Source organism: Pseudophryne corroboree, unplaced genomic scaffold (genome assembly GCF_028390025.1).
Source record: "Pseudophryne corroboree isolate aPseCor3 unplaced genomic scaffold, aPseCor3.hap2 scaffold_505, whole genome shotgun sequence".
Classification (NCBI taxonomy): Eukaryota; Metazoa; Chordata; class Amphibia; order Anura; family Myobatrachidae; genus Pseudophryne; species Pseudophryne corroboree.
The window spans coordinates 254,058-281,301 of record NW_026970110.1 but is presented as its reverse complement, the minus strand read 5'-3'; the positions used below and the strand labels follow the sequence as shown (position 1 = coordinate 281,301).

Sequence of the window (27,244 nt, the reverse complement as noted above, 5' to 3'; positions counted from 1 at the left end):
TCTGGCAGTTCCGCCCCTGGACTAGAGGAATGGTCAAGAACATGGCAACATTTAATGCCAAAAAATGCAAAATCATACACGTCTCAAAAATGCAAAGGCTAACTATAATATTAAGGGCATTATAATGGCAAGAGGAAAGCTATCTAAGTATTACTATTTCAGGTAAGCAATGTAACAAAGCAATAGGAAAGGCAAGTCAGATGCTTGTTTGCATAGGTTAAAGAACCAGTAGCAGAAAAAAGTAATACAGGTTGAGTATCCCATATCAAAATATTCCGAAATACGGAATATTCCGAAATACAGACTTTTTTGAGTGAGACTGAGATAGTGAAACCTTTGTGTTTTGATGGCTCAGTGTACACAAACTTTGTTTAATACTCAAAGTTATTAAAAATATTGTATTAAATGAACTTCAGACTGTGTGTATAAGGTGTATATGAAACATAAATGAATTCTGTGAATGTACACACACTTTGTTTAATGCACAAAGTTATAAAAAATATTGCCTAAAATGACCTTCAGGCTGTGTGTATAAGGTGTATATGAAACATAAATGCCTTCTGTGCTTAGATTTAGGTCCCATCACCATAATATCTCGTTATGGTATGCAATTATTCCAAAATACAGAAAAATCCGATATCCAAAATTCCTCTGGTCCCAAGCATTTTGGATAAGGGATACTCAACCTGTAATGCCACTGTATAGGTCCTTGGTACAGCCACATTTAGAATCCTGTGTTCAGTTCCAGAAGCCATATCTCCAGAAGGCTGTAAATACATTAGGGCAACTAAAATTGTGCATGGCCTACATCACAAAACTTACCTGGAAATACTAAAAAATGTTGATGTGTATAGTTTGGAGAAGGGAAGAGGGAACATACAGTAATAGAAACATTTAAATATATAGGGAGGAATGTAATAGGGTGTGAGAATCAGAAAGTGAGAGATTTTGTGTTTTTTCCTGTTGTTTTTTTTTTTTTTTGTTTGATTGTTTGTTTTTAAAGTGGCAATCCTTTACATGGCAAAACCAGGTTGATATTTGCCATGTAAAGGATTGCCACCGTGGGCATGTGTAGAAGGGGCACTGCTACTGTTGGCATTATGTGTGTAAGCTGCACTGATATGGTGGTTATGTGTATAAAGGGCACTGCGACTGTGGGTATTATTATTATTATTATTATTATTATTATTATTATATGCGGTGTAATGACAATAAGATAGTGCTACTGTGTGGCGTATTTTGATTTGGGGTGCTATTGTGTGGCCATGCCCCTTCCTTGTGATACCACACCTTCTTTTTTTAAGGAGCGCACTGTCCCTTTATTAAGTATTGGAGAGAGGGCCCAAATTAATAGTTTGCAGGGAGGCGCCAAACACCCTAGCACTGGCCCTTTGGTAGGGGACAGGATTTGCTTCTGCTTGTGCACATATGTTATGATTGCCAGCCAACAGCACTGGTTTTGCCTATAACACTAACTATAAATATTTTGAATTGGTCCTGGACCACCAATCCAAGGCACCCCTGCAAGTGTCCTGAGGCACCCCAGGGTGCAGTTTGAGAACCACTGGTCTAGTGAGTACCCAGGATAATTATTGTAGCTGGTCTGCGGGTAACAGCTCTCAGATCCACTTCTAGAAAAAATGCAGCAATGTAATTTGAGTGACAAACTGCAGAGATGAACCCTTTCTGTGACTGCTGCACAGGGATCACACAAACTCTATTCATAGGGCTGACTTCACTTAGGGGAGATGTTCTCACCCCGCAAAGAAGTGCGAGTATATACCGCACTTACGGTACCATTGGATTTACAGATATTTTCTTGCAATACACTATGGGGGTCATTCTGAGTTGATTGCTCGCTAGCAGTTTTTAGCAGCCATGCAAACGCATTGTCGCTGCCCACTGGAGAGTGTATATTCACTTTGGAGAAGTGCGAACACTTGAGCAGCAGAGCGCCTGCAAAATCGTTTCAAAATAAGACCAGCACTGTAGTTACACTTCGTGTGCGTTGATTCTAACAACCGAGGGACGGCTTTTGATGTCACACACCCATCCAGCGAATGCCCAGCCACGTCTGCATTTCTTCTGCCACGCCTGCATTTTTCCAAGCACTCCCTGAAAACGGTCAGTTGCCACCCAGAAACGCCCTCTTTCTGTCAATCTCCTTGTGGCCTGTTCTGTGATTGGAATAATCGCTAGAACTAGTGCAAAACCACAATGGACTTTGTACCCGTATGATGCGCATGCACATTACGGAGCATGCGCATGCACAGATTAGCCATTTTTTTTCAACTGATTGCTACGCAGCGAACAACGGCAGCATGCGATCAACTCGGAATGACCCCCTATATACATAGAAACATGGATTTTTACTGCAGGAATTATGGTTAGTTTAGGGGTATCGGTTAGGGTCAACAGAGGTGTAGCTAGGGGTCCAAGCGCCCCTGGCAAAGTAAGGGACTGGCGCCCCCCCTTTCGATAAAGCATTGCAGTCCATTGGCGGTTACCATGTTGGAGCCACAGCAACTGACCCCCTCCCCCACACGCTGCCCTACATCATCGGCTGGGATTCACTGTTGGTGTGAAGCCACTGGGAACAGTCTGGTAGCATTAGCAGCAGTCTGTGTCATAGATAGGGAAGGCAGAAGGTTAACTAGCTAATAGCAGTCTGTTGGCAGCAGAGGCTGGGCGGGGGGCTGAGAATGAGCCAACGCTGATCAGTGTCCAGTCTGCTTAGACAAAAATATTTTGTGATCAGGGCTGGTTCTAGACCAAAGGAGCCAATGGCAAAAATTTCCTTTGGCACCCCCCCCCCCACACACATACACACACACACACACACACCAAAAAAGAACATATCCCAGTTTAACATAACGCTATGTGGTGCAAGGTGTGGAGCTGGTTACTTGTATCAGACCTCTGACATTTGCCTTTTCACCCATATTGCATACTTTTTCTTGCAGGTTGTGTCTTAATTCAAGAAGTGTTCTAAGTACTTCAGCTTAGTATCTTTACTGACCCCTCTTTACCCCACATTACATAACTGACCCCTCTATACCCTACACTACATCCAGGGCCGGCGCTTCCATTAGGCAGCTTTAGGCAGCTGCCTATGGGCGCCTGGACCTGAGTGGGCGGTACGCTGAGGCTGCCCCCCCTCCCCCGCCATATAGCCCCCACGCAATAGCAGCAGCAGGGCACCCGGCGTCATAGACACACATAGCAACGCTGCGGGTAGTCCTGCAATTCTGCTAAGTGGACTGACAGGCAGCTGATGCACTATACACTACCCTGTGTCCTGGGATCCACCAGTGATTTTCTTTCATTCACCACCGCTCCACTATGTAGTGTGAGCAGAGAGGTGGTTTCCCCCTCGGCCAGTCCGGTGTTTCCTCTCTACCGGGTAGCTCTATAGCCTGCTGCTTGATGGGTTTTTTAAAAAAGGGGCGTGGCCACACCTCCATGATTAGGCCACGCCCCTGAGTATGCTAGGTTCTCCATAGTCTGTCTCTGTGGCTCTGCTGCCTGGCATGCCTACTCTTTCGGAGACTGGCTCCTGTGATCTGAGCTGCCTGAAGGTTACTACTGTGCTACTGTGTGTGTGTCTCTCGGTATAAGTGTGTGTAATTATGTGTGTCTCAGTATGAGTCTGTGGGTGCCTCTGCCTCAGTATGTGTGTCAGTGCGTGTGTGTCTCTCAATATCAGTGTGTGCCTCAGTATGAGTGTGTGTGCCCCAGTGTGAGTGTGTATTTGTGTGCCTCAATGTGAGTGTACGTGTGCCTCTGACTAAGTATGAGTGTCAGTGTGTGTGTCTCAGTATCACTGTGTGTGTGTGTCTCAGTATGAGTGTGTGTGACTCTTCCTCAGTATGAGTGTCAGTGTGAGTGTGTCTCAGTCTCAGTTTGAGTGTGTGTGTGCCTCTGCCTCAGTATGAGTGTCAGTGTGTCTCAGTATCACTGTGCGTGTCTCAGTATCACTGTGTGTGTGTGTGTCTCAGTATGAGTGTGTGTATGCCTCTGCCTCAGTATGAGTGTCAGTGTGTCTCAGTCTCAGTATGAGTGTATGTGTGCCTCTGCCTCAGTATGAGTATCAGTGTGTGTATCAGTATCACTGTGTGTGTCTCAGTATGAGTGTGTGTGTCTCTCTGTCACTGTGTGTCTCAGTATGAGCGTGTGTGCCTCTGCCTCAGTATGTGTGTCAGTGCGTGTGTCTCTCAATATCAGTGTGTGCCTCAGTATGAGTGTGCCTCAGTGTGAGTGTGTGTTTGTGTGCCTCAATGTGAGTGTACATGTGCCTCTGACTCAGTATCACTGTGGGTCTCAGTATGAGTGTGTGTCTCTCTCTGTCACTTTGTGTGTCAGTGTGTGTCTCAGTATCACTGTGTGTCTCAGTATGAGTGTGTGTGTGTGTGTGTGTCTCAGTATGAGTGTGTGTGTATGTGTGTGCCTCTGCCTCAGTATGAGTGTCAGTGTGAGTGTGTCTCAGTCTCAGTTTGAGTGTGTGTGTGCCTCTGCCTCAGTATGAGTGTCAGCGTGTCTCAGTATCACTGTGTGTGTGTGTCTCAGTATGAGTGTGTGTATGCCTCTGCCTCAGTATGAGTGTGTCTCAGTCTCAGTATGAGTGTATGTGTGCCTCTGCCTCAGTATGAGTATCAGTGTGTGTCTCAGTATCACTGTGTGTGTCTCAGTATGAGTGTGTGTGTGTGTGTCTCTCTATCACTGTGGGTGTCTCAGTATGAGTGTGTGTGCCTCTGCCTCAGTATATGTGTCAGTGCGTGTGTGCCTCAGTATGAGTGTGTGTGCCTCAGAATGAGTGTGTGTGTGCCTCTGCCTCAGTATGAGTGTCAGTGTGTGTCTCAGTCTCAGTATGAGTGTATGTGTGCCTCTGCCTCAGTATGAGTATCAGTGTGTGTCTCAGTATCAGTGTGTGTGTGTGTGTGTGTGTGTGTGTGTGTGTGTGTGTGTGTGTGTGTGTGTCTGTCACTGTGGGTGTCTCAGTATGAGTGTGTGTGCCTCTGCCTTAGTATATGTGTCAGTGCGTGTGTGTCTCTCAATATCAGTGTGTGCCTCAGAATGAGTGTGTGTGTTCCTCAGTGTGAGTGTGTGTTTGTGTGCCTCAATGTGAGTGTACATGTGCCTCTGACTCAGTATCACTGTGTGTCTCAGTATGAGTGTGTGTCTCTGTCACTGTGTGTGTCTCTGTCACTGTGTGTGTCTCTGTCACTGTATGTGTCTCAGTATCACTGTGTGTGTCTCAGTATGAGTGTGTGTGTGTGTGTGTGTGTGTGTGTGTCTCTCTGTCACTGTGTGTGTCTCAGTATCACTGTGTGTGTCTCAGTATGAGTGTGTGTGTGTGTGTGTGTGTGTGTGTGTGTGTGTGTGTGTGTGTGTGTGTGTGTGTGTCTCTCTGTCACTGTGTGTATCTCAGTATCACTGTGTGTGTGTATCAGTATGAGTGTGTGTGTCTCCGTTTCACTGTGTGTGTGTCTCAGTATGAATGTATGTGTGTCTCTGCCTCAGTATGAGTGTCAGTGTGTATGTCTCAGTATCACTGTGTGTGTGTCTCAGTATGAGTGTGTGTGCCTCTGCCTCAGTATGAGCGTGTCTCAGTTTCAGTGTGTGTGTGTGCCTCTGCCTCAGTATGAGTGTCAGTGTGTGTGTGTGTATCAGTATGAGTGTGTGTGTGCCTCTGCCTCAGTGTGAGTGTGTCTCAGTCTCAGTATGAGCGTGTGTGCCTCTGCCTCAGTATGTGTGTCAGTGCGTGTGTGTCTCTCAATATCAGTGTGTGCCTCAGAATGAGTGTGTGTGTGTTCCTCAGTGTGAGTGTGTGTTTGTGTGCCTCAATGTGAGTGTACATGTGCCTCTGACTCAGTATCACTGTGGGTCTCAGTATGAGTGTGTGTCTCTCTCTGTCACTTTGTGTGTCAGTGTGTGTCTCAGTATCACTGTGTGTCTCAGTATGAGTGTGTGTGTGTGTGTGTGTGTGTGTGTGTGTGTGTGTGTCTCTCTGTCACTGTGTGTGTGTCTCAGTATGAGTGTGTGTGTATGTGTGTGCCTCTGCCTCAGTATGAGTGTCAGTGTGAGTGTGTCTCAGTCTCAGTTTGAGTGTGTGTATGCCTCTGCCTCAGTATGAGTGTGTCTCAGTCTCAGTATGAGTGTATGTGTGCCTCTGCCTCAGTATGAGTATCAGTGTGTGTCTCAGTATGAGTGTGTGTGTGTCTCTCTATCACTGTGGGTGTCTCAGTATGAGTGTGTGTGCCTCTGCCTCAGTATATGTGTCAGTGCGTGTGTGCCTCAGTATGAGTGTGTGTGCCTCAGAATGAGTGTGTGTGTGCCTCTGCCTCAGTATGAGTGTCAGTGTGTGTCTCAGTCTCAGTATGAGTGTATGTGTGCCTCTGCCTCAGTATGAGTATCAGTGTGTGTCTCAGTATCAGTGTGTGTGTGTGTGTGTGTGTGTGTCTGTCACTGTGTTTGTCTCAGTATGAGTGTGTGTGCCTCTGCCTTAGTATATGTGTCAGTGCGTGTGTGTCTCTCAATATCAGTGTGTGCCTCAGTATGAGTGTGTGTGCCCCAGTGTGAGTGTGTATTTGTGTGCCTCAATGTGAGTGTACGTGTGCCTCTGACTAAGTATGAGTGTCAGTGTGTGTGTCTCAGTATCACTGTGTGTGTGTGTCTCAGTATGAGTGTGTGTGACTCTTCCTCAGTATGAGTGTCAGTGTGAGTGTGTCTCAGTCTCAGTTTGAGTGTGTGTGTGCCTCTGCCTCAGTATGAGTGTCAGTGTGTCTCAGTATCACTGTGCGTGTCTCAGTATCACTGTGTGTGTGTGTGTGTGTCTCAGTATGAGTGTGTGTATGCCTCTGCCTCAGTATGAGTGTCAGTGTGTCTCAGTCTCAGTATGAGTGTATGTGTGCCTCTGCCTCAGTATGAGTATCAGTGTGTGTATCAGTATCACTGTGTGTGTCTCAGTATGAGTGTGTGTGTCTCTCTGTCACTGTGTGTCTCAGTATGAGCGTGTGTGCCTCTGCCTCAGTATGTGTGTCAGTGCGTGTGTCTCTCAATATCAGTGTGTGCCTCAGTATGAGTGTGCCTCAGTGTGAGTGTGTGTTTGTGTGCCTCAATGTGAGTGTACATGTGCCTCTGACTCAGTATCACTGTGGGTCTCAGTATGAGTGTGTGTCTCTCTCTGTCACTTTGTGTGTCAGTGTGTGTCTCAGTATCACTGTGTGTCTCAGTATGAGTGTGTGTGTGTGTGTGTGTGTGTGTGTGTGTCTCTGTCACTGTGTGTGTCTCAGTATGAGTGTGTGTGTATGTGTGTGCCTCTGCCTCAGTATGAGTGTCAGTGTGAGTGTGTCTCAGTCTCAGTTTGAGTGTGTGTGTGCCTCTGCCTCAGTATGAGTGTCAGCGTGTCTCAGTATCACTGTGTGTGTGTCTCAGTATGAGTGTGTGTATGCCTCTGCCTCAGTATGAGTGTGTCTCAGTCTCAGTATGAGTGTATGTGTGCCTCTGCCTCAGTATGAGTATCAGTGTGTGTCTCAGTATCACTGTGTGTGTCTCAGTATGAGTGTGTGTGTGTCTCTCTATCACTGTGGGTGTCTCAGTATGAGTGTGTGTGCCTCTGCCTCAGTATATGTGTCAGTGCGTGTGTGCCTCAGTATGAGTGTGTGTGCCTCAGAATGAGTGTGTGTGTGCCTCTGCCTCAGTATGAGTGTCAGTGTGTGTCTCAGTCTCAGTATGAGTGTATGTGTGCCTCTGCCTCAGTATGAGTATCAGTGTGTGTCTCAGTATCAGTGTGTGTGTGTGTGTGTGTGTGTGTGTGTGTGTGTGTGTGTGTCTGTCACTGTGGGTGTCTCAGTATGAGTGTGTGTGCCTCTGCCTTAGTATATGTGTCAGTGCGTGTGTGTCTCTCAATATCAGTGTGTGCCTCAGAATGAGTGTGTGTGTTCCTCAGTGTGAGTGTGTGTTTGTGTGCCTCAATGTGAGTGTACATGTGCCTCTGACTCAGTATCACTGTGTGTCTCAGTATGAGTGTGTGTCTCTGTCACTGTGTGTGTCTCTGTCACTGTGTGTGTCTCTGTCACTGTGTGTGTCTCTGTCACTGTGTGTGTCTCAGTGTCACTGTGTGTGTCTCAGTATCACTGTGTGTGTCTCAGTATGAGTGTGTGTGTGTGTGTCTCTCTGTCACTGTGTGTCTCAGTATCACTGTGTGTGTCTCAGTATGAGTGTGTGTGTGTGTGTCTCTCTGTCACTGTGTGTCTCAGTATCACTGTGTGTGTCTCAGTATGAGTGTGTGTGTGTGTGTGTGTGTGTGTGTGTGTGTGTGTGTGTGTGTGTGTCTCTGTCACTGTGTGTATCTCAGTATCACTGTGTGTGTGTATCAGTATGAGTGTGTGTGTCTCCGTTTCACTGTGTGTGTGTCTCAGTATGAATGTATGTGTGTCTCTGCCTCAGTATGAGTGTCAGTGTGTATGTCTCAGTATCACTGTGTGTGTGTCTCAGTATGAGTGTGTGTGCCTCTGCCTCAGTATGAGCGTGTCTCAGTTTCAGTGTGTGTGTGTGCCTCTGCCTCAGTATGAGTGTCAGTATGTGTGTGTGTGTGTGTATCAGTATGAGTGTGTGTGTGCCTCTGCCTCAGTGTGAGTGTGTCTCAGTCTCAGTATGAGCGTGTGTGCCTCTGCCTCAGTATGTGTGTCAGTGCGTGTGTGTCTCTCAATATCAGTGTGTGCCTCAGAATGAGTGTGTGTGTTCCTCAGTGTGAGTGTGTGTTTGTGTGCCTCAATGTGAGTGTACATGTGCCTCTGACTCAGTATCACTGTGGGTCTCAGTATGAGTGTGTGTCTCTCTCTGTCACTTTGTGTGTCAGTGTGTGTCTCAGTATCACTGTGTGTCTCAGTATGAGTGTGTGTGTGTGTGTGTGTGTGTGTGTGTGTGTCTCTCTGTCACTGTGTGTGTGTCTCAGTATGAGTGTGTGTGTATGTGTGTGCCTCTGCCTCAGTATGAGTGTCAGTGTGAGTGTGTCTCAGTCTCAGTTTGAGTGTGTGTATGCCTCTGCCTCAGTATGAGTGTGTCTCAGTCTCAGTATGAGTGTATGTGTGCCTCTGCCTCAGTATGAGTATCAGTGTGTGTCTCAGTATGAGTGTGTGTGTGTGTGTGTGTGTGTGTGTGTGTCTCTCTATCACTGTGGGTGTCTCAGTATGAGTGTGTGTGCCTCTGCCTCAGTATATGTGTCAGTGCGTGTGTGTCTCTCAATATCAGTGTGTGCCTCAGTATGAGTGTGTGTGCCTCAGAATGAGTGTGTGTGTGCCTCTGCCTCAGTATGAGTGTATGTGTGCCTCTGCCTCAGTATGAGTATCAGTGTGTGTCTCAGTATCAGTGTGTGTGTGTGTGTGTCTGTCACTGTGGGTGTCTCAGTATGAGTGTGTGTGCCTCTGCCTTAGTATATGTGTCAGTGCGTGTGTGTCTCTCAATATCAGTGTGTGCCTCAGAATGAGTGTGTGTGTTCCTCAGTGTGAGTGTGTGTTTGTGTGCCTCAATGTGAGTGTACATGTGCCTCTGACTCAGTATCACTGTGTGTCTCAGTATGAGTGTGTGTCTCTGTCACTGTGTGTCTCAGTATCACTGTGTGTGTCTCAGTATGAGTGTGTGTGTGTGTCTCTCTGTCACTGTGTGTGTCTCAGTATGAGTGTGTGTGTGTCTCTCTGTCACTGTGTGTGTGTCTCAGTATCACTGTGTGTGTGTATCAGTATGAGTGTGTGTGTCTCCGTTTCACTGTGTGTGTCTCAGTATGAATGTATGTGTGTCTCTGCCTCAGTATGAGTGTCAGTGTGTATGTCTCAGTATCACTGTGTGTGTGTCTCAGTATGAGTGTGTGTGCCTCTGCCTCAGTATGAGCGTGTCTCAGTTTCAGTGTGTGTGTGTGCCTCTGCCTCAGTATGAGTGTCAGTATGTGTGTGTGTGTGTGTGTGTGTGTGTGTGTGTATCAGTATGAGTGTGTGTGTGTGCCTCTGCCTCAGTGTGAGTGTGTCTCAGTCTCAGTATGAGTGTGTGTGCCTCTGCCTCAGTATGAGTGTATGTGTGCCTCTGCCTCAGTATAAGTGTCAGTGTGTGTGTGCTCCAGTATGAATGTCTGTGCCTCTGACTCCGTATGAGTGTCAGTGTGAGTGTGTCTCAGTCTCAGTATGAGTGTGTGTGCGTGTGCCTCTGCCTTAGTATGAGTGTCAGTGTGTGTGTGTCTCAGTATGAGTGTGTGTGTGTGTGTGTCTCTCAGTATGTCCTTTGTCGCCTCCTTTACAGAAAGTGCCCTAGTGGTCCAGTGGTTTATGTGTCTGCCGCCTAATCCCACTGTCACTGTGGGACCAGCACCAGCCTGTGATCCTACTACAGACTTTTTTTTACTTTGTCCTACAGAGCTACGGAACACCTGTAGGTCCATAGGCTGTGATGGATGCTGACTGATTGCTTCTCCATCTGATGGTTTCTCCTCCTTACAAGTAGGTAGTGGAGTTTTTTTTCCATGTGTCATCTGTAGCTAATGTGAAACTACATTTCCCAGTATGACCTGCTTCTTTTTAGCAGGATATGCTGGGACTCGTATTTCCACATTGGCTGGGGGGGCACATTTCCCTATATTTGCAAATAAAAACTGTTTGTTAATGCACCAACATAGTATATCACCAGATATATAGTGTATGGCTGAACAAGACATCCGTACCTGTTGCTTAGAAAACGCATTTGTCAATTTGTCGTGTTCTATTTTTTTGCCATACAGTATATTAGTACTGAAATCTAACTGCACACACTAAAAAAAGGTGCTGCCCGACAACGCTCAGAATCCCGATGCCGGAATCACAAGAGTCAGCATACTGAATGTAAGTGTGCTGGGGAGGGTAGTTAGGTTGCAGGGGGGAAGTTAGGGTTAGGCTGCAGGAAGGGGAGGGAAGGGGAGAGGATTAGCATACTTTCCAACGAGGTGTTGGGATTCTAAGCGGCAGGATCCCTTTCCCAACCTGCTGTAGGGTGTATTCTCTATGCAGCCTGCAACATTTTTTATACGTTATAATCCAATCCGCGGGACAGTGGCATAGGGTAAGCATTACCGCCTCAGCACTCAGGTCATTAGTTCAATTCCTGGTCATGGCCTGAATGTGCGGAGTTTGCATTTTCTTTTTGTGTGGGTTTCCTCTGGGTATTCCTGTTTCCTCCCACACTCCAAAAACATATGGGAAGGTTATGTGGATTTGTCTGTGTGTGTTTTTATTTTAGGGAATATCACTCTCATTCCAGTGGGACAGGGAGTGATACGAATTCTGATGTTGTTATGTGTACAGCGCTGTGCAAATTAGTGGCACTATCTAAGTAAACAATAACAATAGTTTTGATACTTTAAGATAGGGCCTTGCACACATGTTGGAGAAGCCATCACATTTTCCCTTTGTACTTAGCAGGAGGACATTAATTTGCTGTTCTGTCAATAATAAAGGGGTAAATGCAAATTATGTACTGGGGAGCAAATGTGTATGTTTTTTTATTGTGTGGAGGCCAAAGTGTTTTTTTCCTGAAAGGGGCCAATGTATTTGTTATACATTTTCCTGTGGATGCCAATGTGTTTTATTTTTTCCTGTGGTGCCCAATGGGGGTGGTGGGGGGGGGTTGGGGTTTGGGGAGGGGGGCGGAGGGAGGGAGGCTGAAGTTTTGCCTAGGGTGCCGAGAAACCTTGCACCGGCCCTGACTACATCACTGACCTTTCTATAACCATCACTGCATTACTGACCCCTCTATACAGTACACTGACCTCTATATACCTGCTAGTACATCCCTGATGCCTATATTCCCTAAGCTAAATCCCTGACGCCTCTATTCCCTACGCTACATCCCTGACGCCTCTATTCCCTATGCTACATCCCTGACGCCTCTATACCCTACGCTACATCCCTGATGCCTCTATTCCCTACGCTACATTCCTGATGCCTCTATAACCTACGCTACATCCCTGACGCCTCTATACCCTACGCTACATCCCTGACGCCTCTATACAGTACAATGCATTACTGATCCCTCTAGACCATACATCCTCATTACATCAGAGAGATAGTGAAACACTGGAAAAAATAAGGATAAAGTGGACTACAGAAACTGATGCTCTAAACAAAGGAGAGAGAGAGAGAGAGAAAAGCACAAGGGAAAGTGGGCAATCGGAACACCATAGAGAGAGGAGAGATAGAAATGCCTGAAAAAGTAAAGGGGGTTGGGTATGGCATCCGGCGCTCTGGATTCCAGCAGTCACATGATACCTAATCCTAACCCTCTGGGGGGGTGGCGGATAGGGCTAACCCTCAGGGGGTGGCAGCTAGGACTAACCCCCCCCCCCTCCTAGTGCCTTCCCTAACACCCGCTCCCCCGGTCCTAACCCTCCCTCCAATACTCGCCTTCGGGATGTTGGCTGTCTGTGTGCCGGCACCAGTCTCCCAAGTGGTGTCAGGATTCCAACATCGGTCAAATGACCGCCGGTATACCGTCTGCCGGGATGGTAAATGTATCCTGAGGACAGGTAGTGAGTGTGGAGGGATAGGTGGTTCAGTAAAATGTAACAGCTCAAACTGCGATCATTCACTGATAAATTGATTTATAGCTCTCCCTTTTTAACCATTGCAGTCATAAAAGCAATGTTTTTTAAACTTTTAAATAAAGCTTGTTAGCATCCCCAGCACACTGTATATGCTGGGAGATGTAGTTCTCAATATGAAAACATTTAATTACTGTATGAACTCTAATTCCCCAACTGAAACCTCTCACAAACACACACTCCTAAATCTAGTACACACACACACACACACACACACACACACACACACACACACATTTCCCCAGTACTGACTCTCATCACTTCCACACACTGACAACTCCCTCCTGCTCCTCTCCCCACTGACACTGACAGCTCCCTCACAGTCACACACATCCTCCACCCCCCCACACACACACTGATGGCACACATGCACAAATCCCCCCCTCCTCGACACTAACTGTCACGGACTGCTTGGGCAGCAGGGGGCAGGCTCTGACTTGAAGTGCTGAAATTCAACAGCTCTCTCGAACTTGCAAGGCATGGCTGTGCAGCTGTCTCCAGCCATCTCCTTGCCCACTGTGTAATTTGTGGCATTCTCTGATGTTCCCCGCTCTGCCTCTACAACCGGCACATAATGTACAGCAGTGGTGACTCCTGAGTATGGGCCTGGAGAACTCCGCCTACCGGGGGGTAGGGATTAATAATTTCAAAGGGGCAGAGCTAGGAGTGAAGCAGTGGACAGCAGTTGAGGGGCGTTTCAAACTGTAACAGGGTTGGGACAATTTCAGTATCCTTCCCTCACCGTCTAATTGGTCAGTCCCACGCTGATTGCCATAGCGCCCTTTCGAGACTGCAGAACTCTATCCCTTAGCCACGGTTGGCACAGCTGGATGGTGCCCCTGGCAAGTGCCATCCTGGCCAAGGGGTAGATACGCCCCTGAGGGTCAGGGCCAGCAACAGAAATCTCGGGGCCCAGTGCACTGATATCTCTGGGGCCCCCTCAACCCCCCCTTAACTTGGCAGAGGGATCTTTAAAAAAAATGGAGCCTTTGACTCGGACCGTCAGTGAGGCTGGCAGGTGGTTTTCATACTGGGCTATCCAGCTCTTCGGTGGCGGTGGCAGGGACATTCAGAAAAGGGCCAGCACAGCAACATGCATAATAATGGCAATACAGTATGGACCACAGGGACTGGACAAAGTGATGGGGTAAAAGGAGGGGGGAGGGTTTAGTTGGCCTGTTAATTGTTTTCCTGCTTAAATTGAGCAGTTGGTGGATACACTTTAAAAAGCAATATTGGCACTGTGGCCCCATTATTTCTGTTCTTAATACTTGGAGCCCTGAACAAGTGTCCCCTTTGTCCCCCCTGTCACCGGGCCTGTTCAGGCGTTACCTATGGAGAAGCTGCGACATGACATCCTAGGACACGATACTGCACCATGCATCACCATTATATTTCAGTGTGCCTTGTCAATATTTAAATCTTGTTCTGTGTGACGTGAGTTGTAAATGGTTGAAAATCTCTGTGCTACAGTATCGTCACCATGTAGTTATAACAACACCGCAAAACCACCAAAAGACGTGTTTTGGTAGAGGGACTGCTGGAGGGGCCCATTGGGGCCCCCAGTTTGCTACCCCACCCCAGTATACCTGTGCTGTAGCCAGTGGAAGGGGCACTATCTTCCCTGTGATCTCTTCGGGAAGATGGTGCCGCACATAGAAAGCAAAGACTCTGGCTGCACTCTCCTGCCCTCGCTCTAAGCAAGGTGATCGGGCCACAAAAGGACCCCTGTCGGACCCCGGCCTGTGGGCCACAAAAGGATGCATTGGGGGCGGCATGCGGCCCATGGGATTGACACCCCTGCCCTAGAGTATCAAAATTTGTTTCACGGCACCCCTAGGCCAAAGTTTTTTTTATTGAGAAATTCAGAAAAAAATATAAAATTAAGTAAATTGTGTTTATAGCATGTCATCCTCAGGTTCAGTTATGTTGTGAGGGAATGGTTTTGCCAATTTAATAAAGTATAAATAATTTTAATTGGTCCTGGACCACCAAACTATGCTACCAGTGCAAGAACCCCAGTTTGGAAACTACTGCCATAAAATAAACCTTTTTTGTTTTTTTTAAACTACATGTAATACACCTTAGATCTCAGTTCCTAAAAGGTTTTAAACCCGTGCATACAGTAAACTACACATATTTAAAAATCCTACACCGGGCACAAGTGCTCACGGGCCAATTTCATGGCAGTCTCGGATAGGAGGGCATTGTGGATTCACCAAGGGAATGCTGATGCTGACTCCAAGAAGAAAGGGAGTCTCTTCCCTATGAAGGTGAAGCCTTGTTTGGCGACGACCTAATTAATTTGGAAAACACAGGGGTCAGCATACCCAGAATGCAATGAATGAACCTCACCCTGGGAGAACAATCTTCATGACCATGGTATCTCCTATGCAAAATAAGTATGATTTGGGATAGGGCTGGGGAGGAACGCTGCTCAGGCACATCTCTGTCAAGTAAAGGAGATTCAACTGAGGCAGCACAAGGGAACTCTCATCTGGGGACAACAACTGCAGGGAGAACACATAATTTCAGATTAACATGGGAGGGCAGAAGGCTGCCTAATACTGAAGCACCCCCAAACAACAAACCAAATGCAACAACTAGTGCAAGCATTCCTGGGGGAAGGCCTGCAGCAGATGGATTTGCATATGGTGATGTCATCCAAGCAGTGGGTCAAAGTTGGCTTCAACCCTCGTCTGCATATGAAAAGAGAAAAGGGGCGTGCAGGGCATAGCGGCCTTTTGCGGTGCTTGGATGACCCCTAGTTCGCATTAAACACCCCCACCCTCCTTCGGTGTGGGGCTCATGTTGGCAATGCCCCAGCCCTTGAAGCATTCAAGCTGATTTCTTGCAGCAGCTTGGCACTGTAACAGCTCCAGAGCTGCTCTGTAAGGCAAGTAAAAGGGTGTGGGCCCTGCAACACTACCTGTAGTTCGCATTGTCCGTTGGAAGGCACAAAGTAAGCAGACAGGAGGAGAAGTCAGGATAGTGCACAAGGGTATAGAAGGGAGGGGCTCAAAAAAAAAGAAGTGGAAACAGACAGCAAACTAGGCTGGAGAGAGACCTGAGACAAAGAGATCTGAATTAAATGAAAGCCGACCAGGGGAAACACAAATTATGCAGTCAAGTGTCCCACATTTGGGGAAATCACAGGAGCAGCACACCCAGAGTGCAATGGGTGAGCCTTGCCCTGGGAGAAGCACCTTCCTGATCATAGTATCTCACCTGACAGGTAAGTAGGAGTTGCGCTAGAGCTGGGGAGGGTCGCTGCTCGGGCACCCCCCTGTCAAGTGAAGGAGATCCAACTGAGGAAGCACAAGGGAACTCTCGAAAGAAGAACAAGGCTAGAGGAGGATCTGAGACAAAGAAATCTGACTGTTACCAGAGCTGACCAAAGGAAAGCACAAACAGTCCCCCACTACCACAAATAATGCAGTCGAGTTTCCCACATTTGGGGAAATCACAGGGGTCAGTATACCCAGAATGCAATGAATGAACCTCACCCTGGGAGAACAATCTTCATGACCATGGTATCTCCTATGCAAAATAAGTATGATTTGGGATAGGGCTGGGGAGGGCCGCTGCTCAGGCACATCTCTGTCAAGTAAAGGAGATTCAACTGAGGCAGCACAAGGGAACTCTCATCTGGGGACAACAACTGCAGGGAGAACACATATTTTCAGATGAACATGGGAGGGCAGAAGGCTGCCTAATACTGAAGCACCCCCAAACAACAAACCAAATGCAACAACTAGTGCAAGCATTCCTGGGGGAAGGCCTGCAGCAGATGGATTTGCATATGGTGATGTCATCCAAGCAGTGGGTCAAAGTTGGCTTCAACCCTCGTCTGCATATGAAAAGAGAAAAGGGGCGTGCAGGGCATAGCGGCCTTTTGCGGCGCTTGGATGACCCCTAGTTCGCATTAAACACCTCCACCCTCCTTCGGTGTGGGGCTCATGTTGGCAATGCCCCAGCCCTTGAAGCATTCAAGCTGATTTCTTGCAGCAGCTTGGCACTGTAACAGCTCCAGAGCTGCTCTGTAAGGCAAGTAAAAGGGTGTGGGCCCTGCAGCACTACCTGTAGTTCGCATTGTCCGTTGGAAGGCACAAAGTAAGCAGACAGGAGGAGAAGTCAGGATAGTGCACAAGGGTATAGAAGGGAGGGGCTCAAAAAAAAAGAAGTGGAAACAGACAGCAAACTAGGCTGGAGAGAGACCTGAGACAAAGAGATCTGAATTAAATGAAAGCCGACCAGGGGAAACACAAATTATGCAGTCAAGTGTCCCACATTTGGGGAAATCACAGGAGCAGCACACCCAGAGTGCAATGGGTGAGCCTTGCCCTGGGAGAAGCACCTTCCTGATCATAGTATCTCACCTGGCAGGTAAGTAGGAGTTGCGCTAGAGCTGGGGAGGGTCGCTGCTCGGGCACCCCCCTGTCAAGTGAAGGAGATCCAACTGAGGAAGCACAAGGGAACTCTCGAAAGAAGAACAAGGCTAGAGGAGGATCTGAGACAAAGAAATCTGACTGTTACCAGAGCTGACCAAAGGAAAGCACAAACAGTCCCCCACTACCACAAATAATGCAGTCGAGTTTCCCACATTTGGGGAAATCACAGGGGTCAGCATACCCAGAATGCAATGAATGAACCTCACCCTGGGAGAACAATCTTCATGACCATGGTATCTCCTATGCAAAATAAGTATGATTTGGGATAGGGCTGGGGAGGGCCGCTGCTCAGGCATATCTCTGTCAAGTAAAGGAGATTCAACTAAGGCAGCACAAGGGAACTCTCATCTGGGGACAACAACTGCAGGGAGAACACATATTTTCAAATGAACATGGGAGGGCAGAAGGCTGCCTAATACTGAAGCACCCCCAAACAACAAACCAAATGCAACAACTAGTACAAGCATTTCTGGGGGAAGGTCTGCAGAAGACGGATTTGCATACAGTGATGTCATCCAAGCAGTGGGCCAAAGTTGGCTGGAACCCTCATCTGCATATGAAAAGAGATTAGGGATATGCAGGGCATGGCGGCCTTTTGCGGCGCTTGGATGACCCTTCGTTCGCATTAAACACCCCCACCCTCCTTCGGTGTGGGGCTCATGTTGGCAATGCCCCAGCCCCTGAAGCATTCAAGCTGATTTCTTGCAGCAGCTTGGCACTGTAACAGCTCCAGAGCTGCTCTGTTATGCAAGTAAAAGGGTGTGGGCCCTGCAGCACTACCTGTCGTTTGCATTGTGCATTGGAAGGCACAAAGTAAGCAGACAGGAGGAGAAGTCAGGATAGTGCACAAGGGTATAGAAGGGAGGGGCTCATAAAAAAAAGAAGTGGAAACAGACAGCAAACTAGGCTGGAGAAAGACCTGAGACAAAGAGATCTGAATTATATGAAAGCCGACCAGTGGAAACACAAATTATGCAGTCAAGTTTCCCACATTTGGGGAAATCACAGGGGCAGCACACCCAGAGTGCAATGGGTGAGCCTTGCCCTGGGAGAAGCACCTTCATGATCATAGTATCTTACCTGGCAGGTAAGTAGGAGTTGGGCTAGAGCTGGGGAGGGTCGCTGCTCAAGCACCCCCCTGTCAAGTGAAGGAGATCCAACTGAGGCAGCACAAGGGAACTCTCGAAAGAGGAACAAGGCTAGAGGAAGATCTGAGACAAAGAAATCTGACTTTTACCAGAGGTGACCAGAGGAAAGCACAAACACAGTCCCCCACTACCACAAATAATGCAGTAGAGTTTCCCACATTTGGGGAAATGACAGGGGTCAGCATACCCAGAATGCAATGAATGAACCTCACCCTGGGAGAACAATCTTCATGACCATGGTATCTCCTATGCAAAATAAGTATGATTTGGGATAGGGCTGGGGAGGGCCGCTGCTCAGGCACATCTCTGTCAAGTAAAGGAGATTCAACTGAGGCAGCACAAGGGAACTCTCATCTGGGGACAACAACTGCAGGGAGAACACATATTTTCAGATGAACATGGGAGGGCAGAAGGCTGCCTAATACTGAAGCACCCCCAAACAACAAACCAAATGCAAGAACTAGTGCAAGCATTCCTGGGGGAAGGCCTGCAGCAGATGGATTTGCATATGGTGATGTCATCCAAGCAGTGGGTCAAAGTTGGCTTCAACCCTCGTCTGCATATGAAAAGAGAAAAGGGGCGTGCAGGGCATAGCAGCCTTTTGCGGCGCTTGGATGACCCCTAGTTCGCATTAAACACCTCCACCCTCCTTCGGTGTGGGGCTCATGTTGGCAATGCCCCAGCCCTTGAAGCATTCAAGCTGATTTCTTGCAGCAGCTTGGCACTGTAACAGCTCCAGAGCTGCTCTGTAAGGCAAGTAAAAGGGTGTGGGCCCGGCAGCACTACCTGTAGTTCGCATTGTCCGTTGGAAGGCACAAAGTAAGCAGATAGGAGGAGAAGTCAGGATAGTGCACAAGGGTATAGAAGGGAGGGGCTCAAAAAAAAAGAAGTGGAAACAGACAGCAAACTAGGCTGGAGAGAGACCTGAGACAAAGAGATCTGAATTAAATGAAAGCCGACCAGGGGAAACACAAATTATGCAGTCAAGTGTCCCACATTTGGGGAAATCACAGGAGCAGCACACCCAGAGTGCAATGGGTGAGCCTTGCCCTGGGAGAAGCACCTTCATGATCATAGTATCTTACCTGGCAGGTAAGTAGGAGTTGGGCTAGAGCTGGGGATGGTCGCTGCTCAAGCACCCCCCTGTCAAGTGAAGGAGATCCAACTGAGGCAGCACAAGGGAACTCTCAAAAGAGGAACAAGGCTAGAGGAAGATCTGAGACAAAGAAATCTGACTTTTACCAGAGGTGACCAGAGGAAAGCACAAACACAGTCCCCCACTACCACAAATAATGCAGTCGAGTTTCCCACATTTGGGGAAATCACAGGGGTCAGCATACCCAGAATGCAATGAATGAACCTCACCCTGGGAGAACAATCTTCATGACCATGGTATCTCCTATGCAAAATAAGTATGATTTGGGATAGGGCTGGGGAGGGCCGCTGCTCAGGCACATCTCTGTCAAGTAAAGGAGATTCAACTGAGGCAGCACAAGGGAACTCTCATCTGGGGACAACAACTGCAGGGAGAACACATATTTTCAGATGAACATGGGAGGGCAGAAGGCTGCCTAATACTGAAGCACCCCCAAACAACAAACCAAATGCAACAACTAGTGCAAGCATTCCTGGGGGAAGGCCTGCAGCAGATGGATTTGCATATGGTGATGTCATCCAAGCAGTGGGTCAAAGTTGGCTTCAACCCTCGTCTGCATCTGAAAAGAGAAAAGGGGTATGCAGGGCATGGCGGCCTTTTGCGGCTTGGATGACCCCTAGTTCGCATTAAACACCTCCACCCTCCTTCGGTGTGGGGCTCATGTTGGCAATGCCCCAGCCCTTGAAGCATTCAAGCTGATTTCTTGCAGCAGCTTGGCACTGTAACAGCTCCAGAGCTGCTCTGTAAGGCAAGTAAAAGGGTGTGGGCCCTGCAGCACTACCTGTAGTTCGCATTGTCCGTTGGAAGGCACAAAGTAAACAGACATGAGGAGAAGTCAGGATAGTGCACAAGGGTATAGAAGGGAGGGGCTCAAAAAAAAAGAAGTGGAAACAGACAGCAAACTAGGCTGGAGAGAGACCTGAGACAAAGAGATCTGAATTAAATGAAAGCCGACCAGGGGAAACACAAATTATGCAGTCAAGTGTCCCACATTTGGGGAAATCACAGGAGCAGCACACCCAGAGTGCAATGGGTGAGCCTTGCCCTGGGAGAAGCACCTTCCTGATCATAGTATCTCACCTGGCAGGTAAGTAGGAGTTGCGCTAGAGCTGGGGAGGGTCGCTGCTCGGGCACCCCCCTGTCAAGTGAAGGAGATCCAACTGAGGCAGCACAAGGGAACTCTCGAAAGAAGAACAAGGCTAGAGGAGGATCTGAGACAAAGAAATCTGACTGTTACCAGAGCTGACCAGAGGAAAGCACAAACAGTCCCCCACTACCACAAATAATGCAGTCGAGTTTCCCACATTTGGGGAAATCACAGGGGTCAGCATACCCAGAATGCAATGAATGAACCTCACCCTGGGAGAACAATCTTCATGACCATGGTATATCCTATGCAAAATAAGTATGATTTGGGATAGGGCTGGGGAGGGCCGCTGCTCAGGCATATCTCTGTCAAGTAAAGGAGATTCAACTGAGGCAGCACAAGGGAACTCTCATCTGGGGACAACAACTGCAGGGAGAACACATATTTTCAAATGAACATGGGAGGGCAGAAGGCTGCCTAATACTGAAGCACCCCCAAACAACAAACCAAATGCAACAACTAGTACAAGCATTCCAGGGGGAAGGTCTGCAGAAGACGGATTTGCATACAGTGATGTCATCCAAGCAGTGGGCCAAAGTTGGCGGGAACCCTCATCTGCATATGAAAAGAGAATAGGGGTATGCAGGGCATGGCGGTCTTTTGCGGCGCTTGGATGACCCTTAGTTCGCATTAAACACCCCCACCCTCCTTCGGTGTGGGGCTCATGTTGGCAATGCCCCAGCCCCTGAAGCATTCAAGCTGATTTCTTGCAGCAGCTTGGCACTGTAACAGCTCCAGAGCTGCTCTGTAAGGCAAGTAAAAGGGTGTGGGCCCTGCAGCACTGCCTGTAGTTTGCATTGTGCATTGGAAGGCACAAAGTAAGCAGACAGGAGGAGAAGTCAGGATAGTGCACAAGGGTATAGAAGGGAGTGGCTCAAAAAAAAAGAAGTGGAAACAGACAGCAAACTAGGCTGGAGAGAGACCTGAGACAAAGAGATCTGAATTATACGAGAGCCGACCAGGGGAAACACAAATTATGCAGTCAAGTTTCCCACATTTGGGGAAATCGCAGGAGCAACACACCCAGAGTGCAATGGGTGAGCCTTGCCCTGGGAGAAGCACCTTCATGATCATAGTATCTCACCTGGCAGGTAAGTAGGAGTTGGGCTAGAGCTGGGGAGGGTCGCTGCTCGGGCACCCCCCTGTCAAGTGAAGGAGATCCAACTGAGGCAGCACAAGGGAACTCTCGAAAGAAGAACAAGGCTAGAGGAAGATCTGAGACAAAGAAATCTGACTTTTACCAGAGCTGACTAGAGGAAAGCACAAACACAGTCCCCCACTACCACAAATAATGCAGTCGAGTTTCCCACATTTGGGGAAATCACAGGGGTCAGCATACCCAGAATGCAATGAATGAACCTCACCCTGGGAGAACAACCTTCATGACCATGGTATCTCCTATGCAAAATAAGTATGATTAGGGATAGGGCTGGGGAGGGCCGCTGCTCAGGCACATCTCTGTCAAGTAAAGGAGATTCAACTGAGGCAGCACAAGGGAACTCTCATCTGGGGACAACAACTGCAGGGAGAACACATATTTTCAGATGAACATGGGAGGGCAGAAGGCTGCCTAATACTGAAGCACCCCCAAACAACAAACCAAATGCAACAACTAGTGCAAGCATTCCTGGGGGAAGGCCTGCAGCAGATGGATTTGCATATGGTGATGTCATCCAAGCAGTGGGTCAAAGTTGGCTTCAACCCTCGTCTGCATATGAAAAGAGAAAAGGGGCGTGCAGGGCATGGCGGCCTTTTGCGGCGCTTGGATGACCCCTAGTTCGCATTAAACACCTCCACCCTCCTTCGGTGTAGGGCTCATGTTGGCTATGCCCCAGCCCCTTAAGCATTCAAGCTTATTTCTTGCAGCAGCTGGGCACTGTAACAGCTCCAGAGCTGCTCTGTAAGTGCTAAAACACACGAGGCGGCTGTCGCCGCCCGGCAAACACACGGCCGGCTTTTAACTGCTGCCGTGATGTAAAGACACATGCAGCGCAATGTGTCCTTACACACGGCACGGTGCCGGCCCAGCTGCCGGGTAACAGCCGGGACTCACCACTGAATAGTCCGGCTGCCGGCCCGTGCTCCTGCCGTCTGTCTGATTCAGTGTATAAGCACTGTCAATGAGTGCTTACACACACAACAGCTATTCGCCGGGAACGATGTGTTTCCTCACCCATACATCACATGGTTTATTGATAAAAACACTACAACCCGCCCACATCAGTGCACTCACTGCAGGCGTAGTTTGGAGAAAATGGCAGAGCTAGATATTGACACTGAGAGACTGATTTCCTTGGTAGAAATCAGACCAGTTTTGTGGGATAAAACTCTTGAAGTTTATAAAGACAGAAATGCCACCAGAAAGGCTTGGCACGAGCTTTGCTGTGATTTGAAAGCTGATTTCAATGAGCTTGCTGAGAATGATAAAGAACTGTTTGGTTAGTATTTGATTTATTGTTTCGATTTATAATACAGTTGTGTCATTTATATATATATATGTCTATGTATATGTGTGTGTTTGTGTTCTTTTCGGACTCAGTACATTTTTCTAATCAACTTTCTATTGGGCCAAACTGGGAATACTTTTTTGTTGTAGTTTTCTGTGTCAAGCAACTGTGCACCAGTGCCGTAACTAGACATTTTAGCGCTGTGTGCAAAAAACAGCATCAGCGGCCCCCACACTTATGTAATATAAGGGCAGTGTGCGCCGCAGCCGTTCCAAAAAATATAGGGTCATGGCTTCATGGGGAAGGTGTGTGGCCACAAAAGAATCCCAATTCATACTACGGTGCACAGTAGTCTCTATTATTTAAATTACACCGCACAGTAGCGCCACTACACCAGGTAGAGCCCCTTTTACACAGTACGGCTGATAGATTCCCCTTTTTACACATTACGGCAGACAGAGGGGGGTCATTCGGATTTGATCGCTCACTAGCAACTTTTGGGTGCGCTGCGATCATAGAGTCGCCGCCTATGGGGGAGTGTATTTTCACTTGGCAAGTGTGGGAACGCCTTTGCAGCTGAGTGGCCCCAAAACAGTTTTTGCAGTTTCTGAGTAGCTCTGGACTTACTCAGCCACTGCGATCACTTTAGTCTTTTTGGTCGTGGAATTGACGTCAGACACCCGCCTTGCAAACGCTTGGACACGCCTGCGTTTTTGCAAACACTCCCAGAAAACGGACAGTTGCCAACCATAAACACCCTCTTCCTGGCAATCACCTTGCGATCGACTGTGCGAATGGATTCTTCGTAAAATCTATCGGCCAGCACCGATCCTCTTTGTACCCGTAGGACGCGCCTGCGCATTGCAGTGCATATGCATGCACAGTTTGGCCAAGTTTTAACATGATCACAGCGCTGCAAAAATTTCCTAGCGATCGAACAACTTGTAATGACCCCTAGAGTCCCCCCTTTTACACATTACGGAAGACAATCCCTGTTTAAGCACATTACGGCAGCCAGTCCCCCTTTTCACACATTCTGGCACACAGGATTTCCCTTTTTCCACATTACGGCAGCCAGTCCACCTTTCATACATTAGGTAAACAGGAGAGAGAGAGAGATAGATAGATAGATAGATAGATAGATAGATAGATAGATAGATAGATAGATAGAAAGATAGATAGATAGACAGACAAATAGCAGCGCTATGTAATTGGTGGCAGCGTCACATGCAGCTGTCCCTCTCCTTCCGCATTGGCTGGCCGCCGCCGCTGTGAATGCTGGGATGAGGGAGGCGCATCCCAGCATTCACAGCGGCGGCGTCCAGACAATGCAGAAGGAGAGGGACAACTGCAGCAGCGCCACCAACAATTACACTGCGCTGCTGCAGCTCCAGAGTCCCCCTACTCCTCCCCTGCCCCCGGAGCTGCTCCTCTCCGGCGGCAGCACACGCACACAGGCGGCTTGTAGTGACTCATTACAATGCCGCTGATGACTTACCGACGCCGGAATCCCAACAACACAATGCCGACAGGGGTGGCGAGCGGAACGCAGCCCCTTGCGGGCTAGCTTCGCTCGCCACACTGCGGGCACGGTGCCTCGCTACGCTCGGCACACTATTATATTCTCCCTCTATGGGTGTCCTGGACACCCACGGAGGGAGAATATGTTGGGATTGTGGCAGTTGGGATTCCGTCGGCGGTATCTTGACCGCATCCTACATATATATATATATATATATATATATATATATACACACACACCAGGGCCGTAACTACGTGTGTGCCAAGGGGGCTTGGCACACAGCGCAGTTGCCCTGAGGGCGCAACGGCCAGCGGCATGTAATGAGTCAAATTGACTCATTACATGCCGCCGAAGTCTGCGCCGTGCGCCCCGCTGTGTAGGGAGAAGAGGACCAGCGCCGGGCAGCGGAGAGAAGGAGGAGGAAGGAGGGGGAGCAGTGAGCCGCAGCAGCGCTATTTGATTGGTAGTAAGCGCCGCTGCAGCATCCCCCTCTCCTCCTGTATTGGCTACCCGGCGCTGCTAAGGATGCTGGGATGCGGTTTCCCAGCATCCACAGCAGCGCCAGGCAACCAATACAGGAGGAGAGGGGGATGCTGCAGCGGCGCTTACTACCAATCAAATAGCGCTGCTGCGGCTCCCTGCTCCCCCTCTTTCCTCCTCCTTCTCATCTCACACAGCCTGCACCGAGAGGAAGCTGCACGAGGAGCCTGTCAGCGGGGAGAAAGTAAGTATATTCTCTCTCTCTCTCTCTCTCTCTCTTGGTCACCGTCTGCCGCAATGTGTAAAAAGGGGTCCCGTCTGCCGCAATGTGTAAAAATGGGGACTGGCTGCCGCAATGTGTAAAAAGGGGGCCTGGATGCCGCAATGTGTAAAAAGGGGGCCTGGCTGCCGCAATGTGTAAAAAGGGGGACTGGCTGCCGCAATGTGTAAAAAGGGGGACTGGCTGCTGTAATGTGTAAAAAGGGGGACGCTGTCTATTGTAATGTATAAAAGGGGCGCTACTGTGCAGCGAAATTTGAATAATGTAGATTACTGTGCACCGTAGTATGAATTGCTATTATTTTGTGGCCACGCACCCTTCCCCTTTAAGCCACGCCCCTATAAATTTTTTGCGCACGTTAGGCGTGCACTGCCCCTATCTTACATTGGGGGGGGCGCCACTATCGTTTCTTGCACACAGCGCTAAAATGCCTAGTTACGGCACTGACACACACATACACACACACACACACAATGTACATCCACCGTTACTCCCACTAAAGTCCGTACCGGCCAGGTGCTCACCCAGGTAAGATACCTCACAAATACACTACGAACTCGGGTGCCACTCAAGGGTCTCTGCAGTTAGTACAACAGACAGTGGATCTTGTAAATCAACGTTTTGATTTAATGACTAAATCGTCATCAGGATGTGAAACTGAGGCCGATTTAGACATGAAATGGAAACGTTGATCTACAAGATCTACTGTCTGTCGGACTAACTGTGCAGACCCTTTAGTGGCACCAGACTTCGTTGTGTGTGTGTGTATATATATATATATATATATATATATATATATACATACATACACACACTTACAGGTAGTTCGGTACTCAGATGCACGCAAGTTACCCTGATATCCTGGCCTGGTCCAGCATGTACTAGGCTTGAAAAGTGATCAATTGTAGAAGTGATGGCACTCAGAGGCTTTTGGGAACACAAAGGAATTTATTCACAAAGTAACATGAGGCAGCACATCTACGTTTAGGTGCACAACGCAACATCTTCGTGATTTATTAAACAAAAGCACAACACAGATGAGCGACATTAGTATGGCAACTTAAACAATTTTAAGGTGCGCACAAATTGTGCATAAAAAAACGCACATGTAGAACAGTGACTTTGCGGGTATATAAGGTATATATGCAATACTCAGTTTGCACACATATCACTTGTTGCTGACATTGTGCATAACCAAAACCAAAACTGGGGAGCACCACGGGTCATTGATGTGACAGGTGAACGTCATCAAACAAGGTGCGGGAGGACTGTGCGAAACACGACTGGGGCCCAGCTGACCATAAATCTCCTGTTGTGTTTACATTTTTAGCACAGTTTAATGAAAATGACTACAGTCAGATTTTTGACATTTGCCAGGACACAGCTCCAATGTCTGTTACAAAGTATTTGGCAAATATTTGTCTGACGTTGTTTGCGGTCATGCCTCCTCGTGCTGTGGGTTCACGTTGCCAATCTTCCAAGCCTGTTATTGATGTAGTGTCCTCAATCTGAAACCCATCTCTAGCCCTAACAAAATTATGGAGAATTATACAAGTCTTGACAATGTCAACGGCAAAATCGGGATTGACATTAATTGGTCTATGGAAAATTCTCCACTTATTAGTTAGAATGCCAAATGAGCATTCCACATATCTACGGGCTCGACTCAGGCGGTAGTTAAAAATTCTTTTGTCTTGCGTCAGGTTTGGCCCACCATAAGGTCGGAGTAGATGCTTATGAAGTGCAAATGCTTCGTCACCCACAAACACATATGGCACTTTAGGACTTTCTGTTCCTGGTAGACATTTCTCGTCTGGAAGTTGGTGTGTGTTTGTTATAATTGACCTCCACAGACTAGATCTTTTCCAGATAGCAGAGTCGCAGTCTTTACCAAAACTTCCTATATTCACGTAGACAAAGCGGTATTTGGAGTCTGCAATGGCCATTAACACTACAGAATAGTAATCTTTGTAATTGAAGTACATTGAGCCGCT

At 48.0% G+C, this 27,244-nt stretch overlaps 12 non-coding genes across 12 annotated transcripts; all 12 read right to left on the bottom strand.

Moving 5' to 3' along the window:
* Positions 1–15,699: 15,699 nt before the first annotated feature.
* Positions 15,700–15,862, bottom strand: LOC135030778 (U1 spliceosomal RNA). The gene has a single exon (XR_010226717.1). It is a non-coding gene; the product is annotated as a U1 spliceosomal RNA (small nuclear RNA).
* A 152-nt stretch (positions 15,863–16,014) lies between these two features.
* On the bottom strand, positions 16,015–16,176 carry LOC135030707 (U1 spliceosomal RNA). The gene has a single exon (XR_010226651.1). It is a non-coding gene; the product is annotated as a U1 spliceosomal RNA (small nuclear RNA).
* Positions 16,177–16,850: 674 nt separating this feature from the next.
* Positions 16,851–17,013, bottom strand: LOC135030788 (U1 spliceosomal RNA). The gene has a single exon (XR_010226727.1). It is a non-coding gene; the product is annotated as a U1 spliceosomal RNA (small nuclear RNA).
* A 152-nt stretch (positions 17,014–17,165) lies between these two features.
* LOC135030719 (U1 spliceosomal RNA) lies at positions 17,166–17,327 on the bottom strand. Its single transcript, XR_010226662.1, has one exon. It is a non-coding gene; the product is annotated as a U1 spliceosomal RNA (small nuclear RNA).
* A 675-nt stretch (positions 17,328–18,002) lies between these two features.
* On the bottom strand, positions 18,003–18,165 carry LOC135030800 (U1 spliceosomal RNA). Its single transcript, XR_010226737.1, has one exon. It is a non-coding gene; the product is annotated as a U1 spliceosomal RNA (small nuclear RNA).
* A 152-nt stretch (positions 18,166–18,317) lies between these two features.
* LOC135030703 (U1 spliceosomal RNA) lies at positions 18,318–18,481 on the bottom strand. The gene has a single exon (XR_010226647.1). It is a non-coding gene; the product is annotated as a U1 spliceosomal RNA (small nuclear RNA).
* Positions 18,482–19,155: 674 nt separating this feature from the next.
* Positions 19,156–19,318, bottom strand: LOC135030823 (U1 spliceosomal RNA). The gene has a single exon (XR_010226757.1). It is a non-coding gene; the product is annotated as a U1 spliceosomal RNA (small nuclear RNA).
* Positions 19,319–19,470: 152 nt separating this feature from the next.
* Positions 19,471–19,634, bottom strand: LOC135030858 (U1 spliceosomal RNA). Its single transcript, XR_010226787.1, has one exon. It is a non-coding gene; the product is annotated as a U1 spliceosomal RNA (small nuclear RNA).
* Positions 19,635–20,306: 672 nt separating this feature from the next.
* LOC135030787 (U1 spliceosomal RNA) lies at positions 20,307–20,469 on the bottom strand. Its single transcript, XR_010226726.1, has one exon. It is a non-coding gene; the product is annotated as a U1 spliceosomal RNA (small nuclear RNA).
* A 152-nt stretch (positions 20,470–20,621) lies between these two features.
* Positions 20,622–20,783, bottom strand: LOC135030733 (U1 spliceosomal RNA). Its single transcript, XR_010226675.1, has one exon. It is a non-coding gene; the product is annotated as a U1 spliceosomal RNA (small nuclear RNA).
* Positions 20,784–21,457: 674 nt separating this feature from the next.
* Positions 21,458–21,620, bottom strand: LOC135030764 (U1 spliceosomal RNA). Its single transcript, XR_010226704.1, has one exon. It is a non-coding gene; the product is annotated as a U1 spliceosomal RNA (small nuclear RNA).
* A 152-nt stretch (positions 21,621–21,772) lies between these two features.
* Positions 21,773–21,936, bottom strand: LOC135030810 (U1 spliceosomal RNA). Its single transcript, XR_010226745.1, has one exon. It is a non-coding gene; the product is annotated as a U1 spliceosomal RNA (small nuclear RNA).
* Between the last annotated feature and the right edge of the window lie 5,308 nt (positions 21,937–27,244).